The sequence below is a fragment of the Capricornis sumatraensis genome, chromosome 18 (genome assembly GCF_032405125.1).
Source record: "Capricornis sumatraensis isolate serow.1 chromosome 18, serow.2, whole genome shotgun sequence".
NCBI lineage: Eukaryota > Metazoa > Chordata > Mammalia > Artiodactyla > Bovidae > Capricornis > Capricornis sumatraensis.
This window is the reverse complement of record NC_091086.1, coordinates 24,991,001-25,005,292: the sequence shown is the minus strand read 5'-3', so window position 1 is coordinate 25,005,292 and position 14,292 is coordinate 24,991,001.

The window sequence follows — 14,292 nt, the reverse complement described above, 5'->3', positions numbered from 1 at the left end:
TTAGACTTTGTTTCTAATCAGAACCTTCTCCTATAGTCTTCCCTGAATAAGTTCTAGCTTTACTTTTTATGTAACCATTTCCTTCCTTGCTTTCTTTATAGTCTTACTACTTTGGTGTGCACACCCATATGCACCAGATATATCCATATAGTTCAGTGTTGTGTGTTTGGGAACTTGATGTATTCTTTAGTCTTGCTTCTTCCTTTTGTTATCCGTGTTGTTGAGTGTAGCTGCAGGTTGTTGATTTTCATTGTTTTGTAGTATTCTTTTGTAAAAGTGTACCACAGTTCATTTATCTCTTCTGCTGTGTTGGACATCTGGGTTGATTACAGTCTGTCCCTACTTCAGTCATGTTGCCATGACTGTTCTTATGCTGTGTCTTGGTGCACAAGGCATGCATTTCTACCGGACACAGTCCTAGTCAATACAAATAAAAACCTGACAGTGGACAGCGAAACTATATTTTTCTAAACAAACTGTAGTGAGCCAGTAATCTAATGAAGGAAAACAACCATTCTTTTGGTTATTCTAAGGTGGTGGGTGCTATCTGGACACAAGGAAGGCCCTTTCTATCAGGTGAATAAAAAGCAAAGGAACAATCCTAGACATTCCATTTAAGATTCATGTTTGCAAGTATGCTTCATCAAGAAAATAAAAGGTTTTCGTTTTTAAGCTATCTCTGGTATTATTTCTTTTGTTGTTGTTGTTTAGTTGCTAAGTTGTGTCCGACTCTTTTCAGCCCCATGAACTGCAGCACGCCAGGCTCCTACGTCCGCTGGTATCTCCCAGAGTTTGCTCAAATTCATGTCCACTGAGGCAGTGATTCTATCTAACCGTTTCATCCTCTGCTGCCCCTTTCTCCTATTGCCTTCAATCTTTCCCAGCATCAGGGTCTTTTTTAGTGATTTGGCTCGTCGCATCTGGTGGCCAAAGTACTGGAGCTTCAGCTTCAGCAACAGTTCTTCCAATGAATATTCAGGGTTGATTTCCCTTAGGATTGACTGGTTGGATCTCCTTGCAGTCCAAGAGACTTTCAAGAGTCTTCTCCAACACCACAGTTCAAAAGCATCAGTTCTTTGGCATTCAGCCTTCTTTATGGTCCAATTCTCACATGCATTCATGACTACTGGAAAAACCATAGCTTTGACTATATGAACCTTTGTTGGCAAAGTGATGTCTTTGCTTTATTACATACTGTTTAGGTATGTCATAGCTCTTCTTCTAAGGAACAAGCATCTTTTCATGGCTGCAGTCACCACTCACAGTAATTTTGGAGCCCCCCAAAATAAACTCTGTCACTGTTTCCACTTTTTCCCCTTCTATTTGTCATGAAGTGATGGGATTGGATGCCATGATCTTAGTTTTTTGAATGTTGAGCTTTAAGCCAGCTTTTTTACTTTCCTCTTTAACCTTCATCAAGAGGCTCTTTAGTTCCTCTTCACTTTCTACCATTAGAGTGGTGTCATCTGCATATCTGAGGTTGATATTTCTCCTAGTAATCATAATTCCACCTAATGATTCATCCAGCCTGGCACTTCACATGATGTACTATGAGTAGAAGTTAAATAAGCAGGGTGACAATATTTCTAGAACTGTAAAATTAATAGGATGAAATGTCCTTAGAGGGCAGAGAATGTATCTCACATTTCTTTTATGTTCTTCATAGATCATGGCAATGGGAGAAAGATGTTAAGTCCCCACTAACTATGCATTGCCTGAATAAATATACTGTAGAATAAAATTATTTGTGCAGATAGTTATAATTTCCAAGGGGCAGGCCCATAAAAGGGGAGAACAGTGGATTAGTTCAACTTAAGATTTTCTGTTTTGAAAGCCTCTTTCCTGAAAAATATAGAATAATAGAGCAGATGAATCAATCGTTTTTCTCCATAATTTTTCTTACCAAATTTGTATACGTCCTAAGTGTAGATAATTATAAAGCATTTTAAAATTATAACTTGATCCTTTCGTTTGCCTTTTAAACAACAGACAAAATGGGCAATACACTAGCTTTACCACTTTTGATAGACCTGTGCTTCAAAGCATATATTTTAGACCTTAACTGATTTTGCCAGCTAAGGCTGCTGCTGCTGCTGCTGCTGCTGCTACTAAATCGCTTCAATCGTGTCTGACTCTGCGACCCCCTAGACGGCAGCCCACCAGGCTCCACCATCCCTGGGAGTCTCGAGGCAAGAAAACTGGAGTGAGTTGCCATTTCCTTCTCCAAGGCATGAAAGTAAAAAGTGAAAGTGAAGTCGCTCAGTGACCCCATGAACTGCAGCCTACCAGGCTCCTCTGTCCATGGGATTTTCCAGGCAAGAGTACTGGAGTGGGTTGCCATTGCCTTCTCCGGCCAGCTAAGGCTAGATCACAGTAAATTGACTTCATTATCTTCCTGTTTTTTATGGCTTCATTCTGAAGCTTCAGCAGAAGAAACAAAATGCTATTTGTCACACTATTCTGGATTAGCTGAAGTCTTGTTCCTGTTTGGGCGAAATGACCATTGGCCTAATGCTATCAAACAAGAACACTTTACAACTCATCCAAGAACTATTTCAAGTATTGAGGAAAAGTCACTTTAATTGAAAAATTAGGGACTTCCCTGGCATTCCAGTGGTTAAGACTCTGCGTTTCCAATGCATTAGGAACTAGGATCCTGTATGCTGTGCAGCATGGCTAAAAATAAAATAAAATAATTAATTAAAATATTTAATGAAAAAGTACTTATCCACTGTTGGGCTAGGAGAAAATGACTGTTTCTTGTGAATTCAACATAGTAGCCACACCACAATTCATTTTGCCTTCTGTTACAACAAATGTGTTTGAATTCTTTTTTTGCAATGAAAAGATTCTTATGGTATGTCTACCTTGGGGACTGTAACTTTCAAAAGGTGCTCTTAAATATATTGCTACCTTATTTAAGCTATTTGCTTCCAAGATGTGCAGTTCTTTGGACAAAGAATAAATCAGGAGCCCTCTGGACACACAAAAGGAAAATGCTCAGCTGGTTTCCCTTTTTGTATTTCTGTGATGGGTTTATGACTTGATGCCCAGCTTCTTTATAGATTCACCTCTCAGAGGACACGATTCCCTTTAATGTGTTTTCTATGCTTATAGAAAGAAACACTGTGTTAGTATTTTAGTCTGTTCAGGCTTCGATAACAAAATACCATAAACTGTGTGGCTTATAGTCTAAGATCAAGTTGTCGGCAGATTTGAGGTCTGGTGAGAGCCCACTTCCTGGTTCATAGCTTTCTTTTTGCTATAATTTCACATGAAAAGGTGGGTCTCTTTTATAAAGGTACTAATTCCATTCATGAGGCTCTACTCTCATGACCTAAACACCTCTCAAAAGCCCCACTTGCTAATGCTATCACCTTAGGAGTTAGGATTTCATAATAGGAACTTGAGGGAAACACAAACACTCAGACCAGAGCAGTTAGCAACCACCAATAGAAATTTCATTTTTACTGCATGGCTTTCTTTTGGTATATAGAGAAGCCCTTTTAAAGTGCTGTTACCAATTAAGTGAAAGTATCTTTTTGACTGATATCATCTATGGTTTTTCAATATTTTCTGGCAACTTACTGCTTTTATTCATCTGGGTTAAACATTTTATATTCTTTTATGAGCTTAAAAGATATTAAGAGCTAAGACTTAGAAAACTAGAAAATAAAAATACCAGTTTCCATGGTGGTGGTATAGAGTTGGCACGTGTAAGAAGGGCACGTGTATATGAGCAGAGAGCTGTGATAAAACTGTTGCTTACAGAAAACTGTACTGGCAACAAGCCAGGGTCAAGAACATCTGCTCTTCCTTGAAGTTGCGCCGGACTGCTCTAACCATGATATTTTCTGAGCTCCTGTAGATATTATATAATATATAAGCAATAATAAACAGGTGGGTCAAAATAAAATACTTTTAGCAGCAAATATAGAATAATTCACCCTGATACAATAGCAATGATTGAAATTCATATGACAGAAAAAAAATGGGTATAATTTCTTCCCTGGAGTTAGAACTTTTAATATGTTAACGTGCATCTTGACAGTACAGGAAGAACCTTATCTTTCAAATGATGAAACAGTTTGAGGAACACTGAGTTAGATTATAGCATAATGTATTTAGGTAAGAGATAATTAAAGTTAGAGTTTATGCCAGCATCCTGTAACATGAATGGCTATGGAGTCCAACTTTTACATATCCTCAAGAACAGAACAGATAGTTGTCTGTATGTTACTACATCTAAAACCATGATTCTCAACAGAGGCTTCTCTTGACAAGATGGTAGCAGAATTCCAGTTGAATTTTGTTGAACGTTTTTCCCTGCATCTCTTGAGATGACTGTTTTTCTTTTTTAGTTTGTTAACATGATGAATTCCATTGATTGATTTTCTAATGTTAAAACAACCTTGCATTCCTGGGATTAAAGCCCACTGGGTTACAGTGTACTATCCTTTACTATATTGTGAAATTTAATTTGCTAAAATTTTATTTAGACATGAAGGATATCAGTTTGTAATTTTCTCCTATTGTTATATCTTTGTCTGATTTTTGGTTTCATTGTAATATTGGCCTCATAGAATGAATTGGGAAGTATTCCTTTTCTATTTTTTGGAGGAGTCGGAATAGAATTGCTACTATTTTATCATTAGATGTTGAGGAGAGTTTACCCTGAAGCCCTCTGGATTTGGAATTTTCTTGTGGGAAGTTTATAAACTACTATTTCTTTAACAGACATGTAATACAAACCAAGCCCCTCAATTCCAGTCTAAAACCACAGAGCTGACTTTAGTTTTCATCTTTTCCCTCTATGTAGCTCCCTTTTCTGATGATGAGAAATCTGTCTCCCATCATCTTTAATGATTTGCTTCTTTGATCGGCTCCCCTTTATACAACCGCGCTCCCCTTGCCAGTGCTGCTCCCTTCCACAAACAAAAGCCCGCCTCATCCCACTGGGACTGACACCCTGCCCAAGGCAGCAGCTACTAGCTCTTCTCGCCAGCCCCCGCCTGCCATGGAAGCCCTCCACACGCCACCTGAGCTCCAGGACCCACTCCGGGGCTGTTCTGCTGCTTGGAAGCCCTCCTCACCCCACCCAGGCTTCGACACCCTGTCCCAAACTGCCTCTTTGCAAGAACATCTACCCACTTTCTCTTCTCAGCAGTTTGAGAAATAGTTCCATTTAAACTCCATACTATCTAGTTCATTATTGATGATTAGTAAATACTTAAAAAGGCTAAAAGAACTGCATTTTCAAATAGACATATGCTATATTGACACTCTGAGAAAGGTGTTAGTATTGTCAGGATTGCTAGAGATTATATTCCAAATTTGATGTGAACTAACTGTAACTACTAGTGTGTGAGATGAGTGCAACTGTGTGGTAGTTTGAGCATTCTTTGGCATTCCCTTTCTTTGGGATTGGAATGAAAACTGACCTTTTCCAGTCCTGGGGCCACTGCTGAGTTTTCCAAATTTGCTGGCATATTGAGTGCAGCACTTTCACAGCATCATCTTTCAGGATTTGAAATAGCTCCACTGGAATTCCATCACATCCACTAGCTTTATTCGTAATGATGCTTTCTAAGGCCCACTTGACTTCACATTCCAGGATGTCTGGCTCTAGGTGAATGATCACACCGTCGTGATTATCTTGGTCGTGAAGATCTTTTTTGTACAGTTCTTCTGTTTATTCTTGCCACCTCTTCTTAATATCTTCTGCTTCTGTTAGGTCCATACCATTTCTGTCCTTTATCGAGCCCATCTTTGCATGAAATGTTCCCTTGGTATCTCTAATTTTCTTGAAGAGATCTCTAGTCTTTCCCATTCTGTAGTTTTCCTCTATTTCTTTGCACTGATCACTGAAGAAGGCTTTCTTATCTCTCCTTGCTATTCTTTGGAACTCTGCATTCAGATGCTTATATCTTTCCTTTTCTCCTTTGCTTTTCACTTCTCTTCTTTTCACAGCCATTTGTAAGGCCTCCCCAGACAGCCATGAAATTAAAAGATGCTTACTCCTTGGAAGAAAGTTATGACCAGCCTAGAGATAGCATATTCAAAAGCAGAGACGTTATGTTGCCAACAAAGGTCCATCTAGTCAAGGCTATGGTTTTTCCAGTGGTCATGTATCGATATGAGAGTTGGACTGTGAAGAAAGCTGAGTGCCGAAGAATTGATGCTTTTGAACTGTGATGTTGGAGAAGACTCTTGAAAGTCCCTTGGACTGCGAGGAGATCCAACCAGTCCATTCTGAAGGAGATCAGCCGTGGGTGTTCTTTGGAAGGACTGATGCTAAAGCTGTAACTCCGATACTTTGGCCACCTCATGTGAAGAGTTGACTCATTGGAAAATACTCTGATGCTGGGAGGCATTGGGGGCAAAAGAAGAAGGGGACGACAGAGGATGAGATGGCTGGATGGCATCAGAAACTCGATGGACATGAGTTTGAGTGAACTCCGGGAGTTGTGATGGACAGGGAGGCCTGGCGTGCTGCAATTCATGGGGTCACAAAGAGTCGGACACGACTGAGCGACTGAACTGAACTGAACTGAACTGAACTGTAACTACGGACAAATTAAGTGAACTTCTTTTAATTTAGATTTCCGAATCTTTTAGAGGGGATGAAGATGGAAATTATTATAATAAAACAATAATGTTAATAGCACATGATGCCTCCTATGCACCAGGTGCTCTGCTAAGGACTTGACATACATTGTCATCTAATCTTCAAAATGGTCTTCAGAAGGAAATACTATTGTAGTCATTTTACAGAAGAGAAAATTGTCACTTGAGGTCGATGCCATCATCTTCCTCATTTAACAGAAGAAGAAAAGCAGCACAAAATAGTAATTCATCCAAAGCATATCACTAATAACTGGTGAAGTTTGAATTCATACACTGTACCTCCCTAATCCAATATTACCCCAAGCATATGATAGTTTCTAATACATAGTGGGCATTAGTAAATAATAGCCATTTTGATGTATAGTGATTAATTACAAGAGTCCTGAACCACTATTGCCAGCTCTCCGACACAGGAAGAGTCATGGCACTGTTTGATGGAAGTAGGGAGGATGCTCCACTTTTAACTTGAACACAAGCTGAAAGTAATTTTTCATACCAGAAAGAGTTTAAAAATCCTCTTTATTTATTTCAGATTAATAAAGGAGACATTTGTATGTAGACTGGGAAATAGGTTAGGTACTTAAATCTAAAAGGGAATTTAAGATGAGAAAAAAATATTTCCAGTTGATAGAAGATGAGGAGAAGAGTTAATAGTACCCCAGAGATAAGAGAATAAACAAAACACCTCAGAGCTGGAGGCAGTAGCCCAGTGGTTGCAAGGAGAACAATAAAGACGTGCGAGGCATCTCATTCCCGTTTAGAGTTTAATAACAGCCCAAAGCCCTGGATCTGTAGGCCTGGCACCAGATAGGTGCTCAGTATGTGCTTTTTGAATCGACCTGACAATCCTTTCAAAAGCATAAGTAGAATTTCTACTCAAAGGCACAAACTTATAATAAAAGCGAGAACAGGAAGGAAGACAGCAGCCTCAAAATTTTAGAGGCTGAAAAGTGCGTAGGTCCCAACTTAGCAGATCAGAGAAAGCAATCCTAAACTGCAGCAGGGAAAGCTGAACAGAAACTCAATTTACATTGCAAAATGCCCCCAGACCCAAGCATCTCTGGAAGGCAGGGTGAAGATGGGGTTAAGTCTCCTCTGACAATATGTTAATGAAGCAATTATTCTTTTATTCCTTTCCCACTTTATACAAAAACTGCCCCGACCTTCTCAGCTCCCAGACTGCTGGCTGTCAACCAATATGCAACTGGCAGAAAAATAGAAATCTTCCCTAAATAGTCAAGTCCTTTTTCTCTAAAGGAGAGAAAAGGACTAAGATTCTGATATTGGGATGTCCCCAAAGAGTACAACTAAGATCTTGACATGAGGACTTTCCCAAGAAAGAGACCCAGCTAGATCACCCTATGAAGACTACAGTCAGCAAGCTACAAGTTCATACACCAACACTTTCAGGTAGATGACTTTGGGTTTGAGAAAATAGTCAGGTAATGTCAGGAGGACAAGGAAAGCCTGTATGACCAAGGTATTCAGAAAATAAGAGAAGTTGTTACATTCACAAATGAAGAACAGGTGATATATTTTTAAAAACTTCAGAGAACAAAGAAACAAGCTTTTTGAAATTATGATAGCAGATATTCTGAAGGGGTATAGATAAAGTAGATTAATAAAGAAGGTAGAATTTAGGATATATTCCAGAAAGTAAACCAAAAATAAAAAAACAAAGATACAGAAATGAGGAGAGAAGAGGGAAGAAAATTAGAAAACCACTCTAGGAAATTCAATACCTAAATAACAGGAGTTCTAGAAAGAGGAAAGAGAGAAAATAGAAGGAAAGGAATTATAAAAAGTAATTCAAGAAAATTTCTCAGAACTAACAGGTATGTTTGCCCAGCATGGTGGTCTAAAATAGACCCATACCATACCATATTATGGCATTTAGGAGTTGTCATACCAGAATCAAGAATCAGAATGGTACCAAATGCTTAAAATGTAACAATAGAAGCTGTAAGACAATGAACCAATGTCTTCAAACTTCTGAAGAAAAATGATTTCCAGTTTTGATCTTATTTCCATCTAAAAGTGTGAGGGCAGAATGAAGATCTCTAAAAATCTGCCTCTCTTGCACCTTTTCTCAGGAAGGTACAGGAGGATGTACTCCACCAGAATAAGGAAGTGAAGCAAGAAAGGATAAGACCTTGATCCAAGAAACAAAGCAACAAGTCTCTAGAATGGGTTAAATGGAGACCTCCAGCTGACAGCTGTGCCTGGAAAGCAACATGTCCAGGATGGAACGGGTCACACGGTACCAGAAAGCATTTCTCCAGGAGGGTGAAACTGATAAAATATCTTAATTTGAATATCTCAAGTGGAAACGTGCACACTTTGGGAAGGATTTGGATTAAATTAGCACAAGTCTATCAGAGAAGGCAATGGCATCCCACTCCAGTACTCTTGCCTGGAAAACTCCATGGATGGCTGAGCCTGGTAGGCTGCAGTCCATGAGGTTCCTAAGAGTCGGACACCACTGAGCGACTTCACTTTGACTTTTCACTTTCATGCATTGGAGAAGGAAATGGCAACCCACTCCAGTATTCTTGCCTGGAGAATCCCAGGGACGGGGGAGCCTGGTGGGCTGCCGTCTATGGGGTCGCACAGAGTCGGACACGACTGAAGTGACTTAGCAGCAGCAGCACAAGTCCATAGAAGTAAGTAAATCTACAAGAAGACCAATGTTAATTTCAGTGAAAATTAAAAAGTTGTGCAGGGCTTATTAGAAGTAAGAACTTGTACTCAGGCTAGTCTTGGGGCTGGTGGTTAAGAGTCTGCCTTGCAGTGCAGGTTTGATCCTTGGTCTGGGAAGATCCCACATGCTGACGGGCAGCTGGGCCCATAAGCCGCAACTGTGAAGCCTGTGCTTTAGAACCCACCCACTGCAACTACTGAAGCCTGCATGCTCTAGGGCCCATGCTCTGCAACAAGAGAAGCCACTGCAATGAGAAGCCCACGCACCACAGTGAAGAGTAGCCCCCTTTCACCGCAACTGCAGAAAGTTCTTGCACAGCAATGAAGACAGTGCAGCCAAAAATAAATAAGCAAATAAATAAATTTTTTGAAAAACAGAGCTTGTACTCATCAAGTACTAGTGAAGAGAAAATAATCTTGAGGAAATATTCACAGTATACATAAATGTCTAATAATATCAAGAATATAATATAAACTTCCAAAAATCAATAGTAAGACCACAAACAACCCAACACAAAACAGGCAGGGTATACAAAGAAGTATGGGGCTTCCCAGGGGGCACTAGTGGTAAAGAACGCACCTGCCAATGCAGGAGACGTAACAGATGTGAGTTCGATTCCTGGGTGGGGGAGATACCCTGGAGGAGGGCACAGCAACCCACTCCAGTATTCTTGCCTCGAGAATCCTGTGGATAGGGGAACCTGGCGGGCTATAGTCCAGAGCATTGCAAAGAGTCAGACATGACTGGGCAAATAACACTTTCACTTTCATAATTTAATTTTGCCAACTGAAGAATGGAAATAATCATTTTAGTTTACCTATTAGAGTTTCTCTGAAAAGTAATCAAGATGATTATTAAAAACTATCATATCTGTTTAAAAAGACTATTTGATTGTTACATGTTAAAGTAAGCACACGGGAAAAGTAAAGTTGAGTTTCACAATAAGATAGGAATAGGGTTGTTTCAGCTTTTCAGAGTGTCTATGTAGGCACGTATCATTTAACTAAAAGGAATGAACCATGTTTATTATATAAACAAACACGTATTTTAAAACCATGTGATATTTACTACATACTTGTTATCTACTGGTTCTGTGTAAAATACAAAATATGTGTATGTTTTTGTGTTGACATATCCACAAAATCCTAATTCAGGATTTTAGGTATAGCCAATGAGCTGGCTACATTTAGCTTCCACCCACGTGCATGAATATAGAACATATTTTCCCAATGCCATAAGCAGCGAGTTGACAGGCCCCATGACATTTTTTGGTTACACATTTTCAGTGACCACATTTTGAGTTACAAGGCTTACCAACCTCACGGTCATAAAAAGTTCTAACACTCCCACCCTATTAGATATCTAGCTTATTCATTTCTGCCTCCACATTGGGTAACTAGGGAAACAATGATGTCAGTGTTCAGTGCGGAACTTATTAACATCTCTATTTAGGCTCATGGCTTGGGAAGCCTATAGTAATTTCATAAATCTCACCACCACCTCTGTAAAACATTCTTACAACTTTAGTTTTTCTAAGGGGAAACGGTATCATTCTGTTCAATGCATTGCTCGAAAGAAAATACATATTCCAAAAATATATATTCTGAAAAAATCACCTGTGTATTTGCAGTTGGGTTTTTTTGATGGACCTTGACCACACTGAACCATTGTGTGATCTGAATTAAATATTCCCCTCTTGGACCATGCTCCTTTGAGCAGTCATTCTTCAGCTGGCCTTCACTACCACATCAGTTTTGATTTGAGAGGCTAAATCCCTATGTTGTTCTTTTTCCTTGTAATCTTTTTTCCAACTCCATGATATTGGTAATAAAGGTTTTTTAGAAATTAACAGTACCCAAGTGTAACCTTGGGCCTTCAAAAGCCCACTGCCTCCAAAACAGGATAGAGATGAGTTAGCAGTCTCTTCAGTGAAATAAATAACTGGATACTCAGTCCAGGTCAGCAATCACTTGCATAAAATGTTTGTGTTCTTTGTTTCCAAAATTATTTTTCTCCTCTTCTTTTCTCAAACTTGCTATACCCTCTGCTTCTCAAGTTTTGACTTCATAATATTGTTCATTGAGAAAGTAGGAGCAGTCAGCTTGAATTCCTTTATTTCCCCACCATCTAAACTGACCCACCTCCATGACCTGTCTGTACTCTGCCTTCTCTCCACTTCTGTGACTGAAAGGCCAGCTCAAACACCTGGGCTTAAGATCCTACCCCTCTCATTCTTGATATTCCCTTCTCTCTTTTTTTGCATGAGTTTTCCCCTCTCTGCTCAACAGTCTCATCATCCCCGTGGTCTACTGACTCCTTGCTTTAAAAAGACCTTCCTTAGCCCTACACACAACTTCAGCTACTGTTTTGTTTCTCTTCTCTCCAGTCAGTGGCAAATGTCATATATTTCAAAAAGGAGAGAGTAATCAATGGTCAAATGTTCACAGAATTGGACCCATGAAACAGCACCTATAATTCACTGTGTCCATTTCCACATCTATTCTTTCTGGCCCCCTCAATCAAGCTTCTGCCCCATCACTCCACTAAAGCTGCTCTTATCAGAGTACCCAGGAATTCCATCTAGTCACATTCTGTGTATCCTTAACCTCTCAGAAGCATTCAACACAGTTGAGTCCTGTCTCCTTAAAATACTGATTCTCCCAAAAGCGGAACCTGAGACAAAGACTTGTAAGTAGATGATTTATTTGGGGAAAGATTCCAGGGAGCTAGAGTGAGAGATCATAGAAAAGGAAAGAAAACCAACACGAGCTTGTGTTATGGAGTGGGGCATGACTGTGGTGACTGCTGTAACCAACTGTGCTGGATTCAAAAGGTCCTCATTTATAAGACCCGGAAAAATGTACTTCAAACTATCCACCTGGGGGTTAACAGGGGAAGCATGTATCCATTGGATCTCATCTACCACAGCTCAGTAGTGAGACATCACAAGTGTCAGTTCATGCAGAAGCGACAGGAAGTTTTCTGAGGACCCCACTCCATGCATCAGAGAAGCTCCCCAGGGCAGGAATGGGGAGGTTCCTGGTTTCCACCTGAGGCAGGCATTGTCTGATTGCACCTGTGTGAAGTCACTGAAGCTCTTGTGGGACTTGTCATTACAGCAGAGACTGGAGTCATCTTTAGGAATGGGGTTTAAAGGACTCATAAGCCTCCCAACACCACACTTACCAAATAACTATCCACTCCTTATTTTGTTTTTAAAAATATTAACTTAATATGGCATTTGAGTTTGGTACGTTTATGTTGCTTATTTTTATGTGAGTTTTCCTTAACTTTTAGAAGGAGGCTTGGTTCATGTAGCCTTCCTAATTTCAAAGAATACCCTCTTGTTTTCATAAAGTATTAGAATCTGACAGCTTGTACTCTTAAATGTCCTGGTTTTGTTTCTCTCCCCTGCTTTCATCTGCACACTGTCTTTGCATGGTCTCTATTGTCCACATTCTTCTCAAGTTAGATTCTTCTGTCAGCTGTTTTGCTACAGTGTGGGGTCCTAGCCTGGAAGGCAGCCCTGGATGATCATTTTCAAAAGTTCATAGACTCTAACAGCCCCTTCAGATACTATTGTACTCCTCACACTCACCCACTCTGGGAGGAGGTAAAGTCCTGCCAGTTTCAGCTGCTTTCTTCTGATTGGCCTGCTATGCTTTCAGTGAATTCTAACAGGCAATTCTGAGATCTCCTGTTGTCATCTCTGGCAGATACCCTATAGCTTTTCTGTGCTTCCCCTTGCATAGATCCTGATATTAGGCAGATTTTGTGGTTTATATTGGTTTGGATCCCACTTATATCTTCAGGTTCATGGAGATACCTTGCCACCAAGTCTGGTTGTAAATACAGTCCATGGATTTTGAGTTTTGCTGTCCACTTGCTCTGCTTTTATGTAGGAATTTGGTTTTCACACCACTCTATCTTATGGCATTCTCAAGGAATTCGTCATTTTAGGCAATAAATAATTAAGCCAATTCTCTCTTTGAGTCAGTTGTCTGATTTTTCTATTTAAAATGATAAATTGATTTTAGGGAATTAGTGGTTGGAAATCTGTGCTTCCTTCCATTGAAGGGTGCATGGGTTCGATTCCTAGCCAGGGAGCTAAAATCCCACATGCGAAAAAATAAAACATTAAAACTATTTTGGCTATACCAACACGATAAAGTTTTACTTTTACATGAGTGAAACAAAATGCATGTCTGCTTTCTGCTAAACCAAATTTCTGTATGTCTTTTCTTGGAGTCCTATCAAAATGACATCACAGAATGCAATATATTGCTCCTAATTTAATACTTTTCAGTGATTAGATCACATAAATGTAAATGTTAGAGAAGTGATTGAATCTCTGTAAATCACTGTGTGGAAATATATGGTTCCATTGAGCACATTAATATTGTATAAATGAAGTTCAGTTTCTGACTTCATACACAAGTGTTAATGAATAGGCACATTTATTACTGATTAAATAAAAATAGCTTCCCATACTGAAAACTGAACAGATCAGGGCTTTAGAGAATTATTACTTAAAACTTTACCTGACATTCTTCTCAACTTTCCATGAGGTTTATCTGATGACTGATTTACCTATAGCCTTAAAACAATATTTGTCTAGAACTAGTGTTTTCAAAGATAACTTAAGATTCCTTTGCCAGGCCACTCTGTCAACTACATATTCTTATATTATTTTTATTGTTGAATAGATGATAGCCAGTAGAATTTATTTTCACTTAGATTTTCTTGTTTAAATGAAAGTATAAAATGTTTCTTAAAAATAACTAAAATGCTACCATAGATTGATGGGAGGGTGAATAGAGGAATGGTTAGAGGTACTGATGCATGCTGAAGCAAGTATAGAAAAATAGTGATAGAATCTAGACGATGCATGTTGTTTAGTAACTAAGTTATATACAATTCTTTTGTGATCCATGGACTGTAGCCTGCCAGGCTCCCCTGTCCAT